Source organism: Capsicum annuum, chromosome 8, assembly GCF_002878395.1.
Source record: "Capsicum annuum cultivar UCD-10X-F1 chromosome 8, UCD10Xv1.1, whole genome shotgun sequence".
Taxonomy (NCBI): Eukaryota; Viridiplantae; Streptophyta; class Magnoliopsida; order Solanales; family Solanaceae; genus Capsicum; species Capsicum annuum.
This window is the reverse complement of record NC_061118.1, coordinates 56,407,831-56,412,528: the sequence shown is the minus strand read 5'-3', so window position 1 is coordinate 56,412,528 and position 4,698 is coordinate 56,407,831. Positions and strand designations below refer to the sequence as shown.

The following is a 4,698-nucleotide window of genomic DNA, read 5'->3' as shown; positions in this document are numbered from 1 at the left end:
GCAGAGAAGAAGAATTTTGGAGGAAGAGAGTATTTTTAGAATGGTTTAAAAATGGTGAGAGAAACACAAAATTATTTCACACAGTGGTCAAATGAAGGAGAAGCAAAATCAAAATAGAAAGAATCCAGAATGAGGAGGGTGACTGAATGGAAGATCCAAATCAAATTGCAAAGACTACTATTGATTTTTTTCAAAAGAAATTTTCAAAAGGAGACCAGAATTCTAATTTTGATTTACTGAATAAATTTGCAACCATTGTGGATGATAGTCAAAATAAAAAGATTGGTAGAATTCCTGAGATAATAGAAGTGAAAGAAGCAGATTTGGGTCTGAATAGGAATAGTACTACTGGGCCTGATGGAATGACTGGAGCATTCTTTCAGGATGCTTGGGATATTATAAAGGATGATATGTACCAAATGGTGATTTTTTCTTTTGTGGGTATGGATTACCAATATTTGTAACTCATACAAATTTGGTTCTTTTATCCAAAAATTTAGTGGTAAATAATTTCTCAGATATGAGGCCTATCTCATTGGGTAACTTTGTTAACAAGATATTTTCAAGAATTATACATGAAAGAATTAAGAAGGTTCTTTCTCATATCATATCTGAGGAACAAGAAGGATTTGTACAGGGGAAAAGCATTGCAGAAAATATTCTGGTTGTTCAAGAGATCATAATTTATATAAAAAAGAAGGGAAAGATTCCTAACATGGTGATTAAACTGGATATGATGAAAGCTTATGACAGAGTTGATTGATTATTCCTTACTAAAGTTTTGAGAAAGGTGGGATTCAGTGAATTGATTATTGATATGGTATACAGATTGGTGAGAAATAATTGGTACTCAATTCTAATGAATGACTAGCCAAAGGGTTTCTTCAAGTCTTCTAGGGGTCTAAACCAAGGTTATCCTCTATCTCCTACTCTTTTTATTATTGCTGTAAAAGTGTTGTCTAGTGCCTTAAAATCATTGTTGTTAAATAAAGATTTTAAGAACTTTGGAATGCCAAGAGGGAGCCTAAAGGTAAATCATTTTGCTTTTGCTGATGATATGCTAATACTTTGTAAAACTGATCTGATTACATTGAAAAAGTAGTCTACACACTGGAAGAATATGAAAAAGTGTCTGGGCAAAAATTAATAAAGAGAAGAGTGCTTTGTATATGCATAAAGGAGTTTCTCAGGGAGTAGTAGTGATGGCTGAAGTTGCTACAGGGATTATTAGAAAATATTTTCCTTTTACATACCTAGGATGTCCTATGTTTCATATGTGAAAAAATAAAGATTGCTACCAATCCATTTTGACTAAGATTAGTAGTAAGTTATAAGGTTGGAAAGGAAAACTATTGTCTTATGGGGGTAGAGCTATGTTGATAAAACATGTCTTATAGAGCATACCTATTCAATGCCTAGCAGTTATAAATCTTCCTAATAATGTTCTCAATTTTATTCAGAAGAAGTTTGCTCAATTTTTTTGGAGTAATTATATGGGGGGAAAAAAGGCATTGGGTAAAGTTGAATTCTTTATGTTATCCTGAAAGTGAAAGAGGTTTAGGGGTCAGAAGGTTATAGGATATATCTATGGCATTATTTTGCAAGTTGTGGTGAAACTTTTGAACCAAGGACTCTATATGGAGTAGGTTCATACAAAACCAATATTGTAAGAAACAACATCCTAATAAGATTCAATAAAAAACAGGAATGGGTTCTCAAGACTGGAAGAAAATGTTACAAGCTAGGGATTTAGTTGATCATCAAATTTTATGCAAGATAAGAGGAGGAGGATCTAGTATTTATTATGATAACTGGAATGCTGTTGATGATTTATATAATATGATTCAGCAAAGCATGGTTTGGGATAATAATATCCAAGTGGTCAAAGATCTTATTCAGGAGGGTAATTGGAATGAGCATCTTATGTTGCAGATATTTCCTTAAGAAGTAGTACATCACATCTTAAGTAAGATCAAGCCTATAATTATGGAAGGTACTAAAGATATTCCCACTTGTATGTTAGAAGCTATGGGTAATTTTACAGTGAAGTCAGCATGACAGTATATTAGGCAGAAGTAAGAAGAAAACAATATTTACAAGGAGATTTGGGTAAAGGGATTGCCTTTTAAAATGACATTACTAATGTGGAGGATATGGAGAGGAAAAGTAGCAGTGGAGGCTAGTTTGAGAAGATAGGGTTATGAAGGACCAACTAGATGTTGGTGCTACAATAATTTGGAGCAAGAAAATATCACTCATGTATTCTTAAAGTCACCTATTGCTAACAGGACTTGGTCCTACTTTGCTTCTTTTGCTGGTGTTTTACTAGAAGGATTATCATTTAGAGATACCATTCTAGCTTAATGGAATGATGAAGTTAGAACTATTGTTAAACCTTACTTTAAATCAATTCCAAGCATGATCATATAGGAGATATGGAAAAGAAGAAATGGCTTGAAGCATGAAGGGAAAAACTTGTCTCTATAAAGTAATATTTAATGTTACTAGACATGTAGGACTATTACTCAACAACAACAACAACAACAAACCCAGTGTATTCCCACTTAGTGGGGTCTGGGGGGGTAAGATGTACGCAGTCCATACCTCTACCTCTGATGAAGTAGAAAGGCTGTTTCCGGAAGACCCCCGGCTCAAGGCACAAGATATCACACAAACACATAGTAAAGCACAGAAGCAGATGACATAACATAAATACGGCACCCATAAGGATTTTAAAACAGAGGAAAGCAGAGGAAAGCACACAGATTCGTAATAAGCATGGAACACTGAATACGGAATCATAACGGGAATAAAAAATAAAAAATAAAAAAACCCCCACCAAGTAATTCCCTACACTAGCGACCCAATCTGGCCCTACTCTTCTGCCGTAATTCGCGTCTTCCAGACCTTCCTATCTAGGGTCATGTCCTCGGTGAGCTGTAACTGTTCCATGTCCCGCCTAATCACCTCACCCCAGTACTTCTTCGGCCTACCCCTACCCCGCCTAAAACCATGTAGGACTATTACTCAGGGTAAAAAATCCAAGACAAGAATTTCCCAGTAGCTGGCCAGATATATTAAAGGAATTATAGGGTAGGAAGACAAAGATGAAAGTTGTCAAAGTGATATGGAAGTATCCAAAGGTTGGTTGGGTCAAATATAACACAGATGGGGCATCAATAGGTAATCCAGGTATTAGCTCCTATGCTTTCTGTGTGAAGAATGAGACAGGTGATCTAATCTATGCTAAAGGCGCCAAAATTGATAACACATTCAATGTGGAAGCTGAGGCTTATACTATACTACAAGCAGCAGTTCATGCAGACAATACTAATCAGACAAAAGTTATAATTCAAACTAATTCTCTATTAATGCATAAAGTGTTAATTAGAGAATAGAATTATCCTTGGAATGTTTTTGATTATGTAGAGCAGACATGGAAATTACTAAGTAGTAAGCAAGTACAGTATCAGCACATCATGAGGGAAGGAAATCAACTTGTAGATCATCTCACTAATCTAGCACTAGATAAAGGGGATTTCATAATTTCATAATTTCAACAGTTAGAAGTAAAGGGCAAGAAAATTCTCAACAGTGATATGCTATAGTGTCCATACATTCGAGTCAAAGCAACAAGAGATCATACAGGCTGAATAGGCTACAATGTCCAGTGTTCAGATTACATTACAATAAAAGGACATACAAAAGCAGGTACCAATCTTTCTAGCTTAATATTGGTCAGCCAACAAAAAAGACTCCATATGAGATACGGGGAACATAAAAAATGGGAGGGATATATGAAATTTTGGCTATTAAAATAGCTGGAAAGAGCATTGAAATTCGAGTACAACAGGTTCCATGCATCCCAGTATCTCCAATCCATCAATACCTTTCAAACAAGGTTGATATTAGTACTAAGAGTTGAAGAGAAGAAGGGGAGATAAAAAGGCAAAACTCACTCAGATCTGGAATACACTTCAAGCATTGTTCCCTCAACATAGCAAAGCAATAAGAACTACACCAAACACATTAGAGAACACACCTGAAAGCATCAAAATTCTCAAGTTATGGAGGTGGTACAAAAATAGAAGCACAAAAAATGAGAAATCACTCACTTTTGAAAGCTGATATCGATAACAGTAGCTTATTCAGAATAGATACACACAGAAGGAGTGATTGGAAACAAGGGAGTCCAATATTTTTAAGCTGGAGTAGAGTTGCGATGGAGAAGAAGATGTGCATTTAGAAAACCCTTTTGGACCGTTGTATATGTAATAATATTTGGGAAAAGGGCTAAGTTTTTTATTGGATTTGTTAGGGCCAATCTTGGAAGATTTATTTTTAATAAAAATGGGTTGGTCCATCTAATGTAAAGACATTTTTGGTTGGATCTAGTTAATAAAATCCCAAATTAATTAAAAAAAAGAATTAAACCTATTCTAAGCATTATACGCAAATATTTCATCAAATTACTCTCTAAGAAATCCTAGAACTTTAATTTCAAATCCTCAACAAACCCAAATTCCACCATTCTTTTTACAAGATAACCCAAAATTCAAGACTTCCAATTCAAGATCTTCAAGAAACAATCTTCAAAGGCATAAATAGGAACTCAAAGTTCAAGCTTCTTCATCTATTCATCAATTAAGGTATGTGAGGTTATGAACAAGGATAATCCTTTCATCCTTGTGACCAAAA

The 4,698-nt window shown here is 34.8% G+C and overlaps 1 long non-coding RNA gene across 1 annotated transcript; it reads right to left on the bottom strand.

Moving 5' to 3' along the window:
* Nucleotides 1-3,574: 3,574 nt before the first annotated feature.
* Nucleotides 3,575-4,421, bottom strand: LOC107879681. Its single transcript, XR_001677066.2, has 3 exons — nt 4,116-4,421; nt 3,960-4,042; nt 3,575-3,889 (listed from the first exon to the last, which is right to left on the bottom strand). It is a non-coding gene; the product is annotated as an uncharacterized LOC107879681 (long non-coding RNA).
* Between the last annotated feature and the right edge of the window lie 277 nt (nt 4,422-4,698).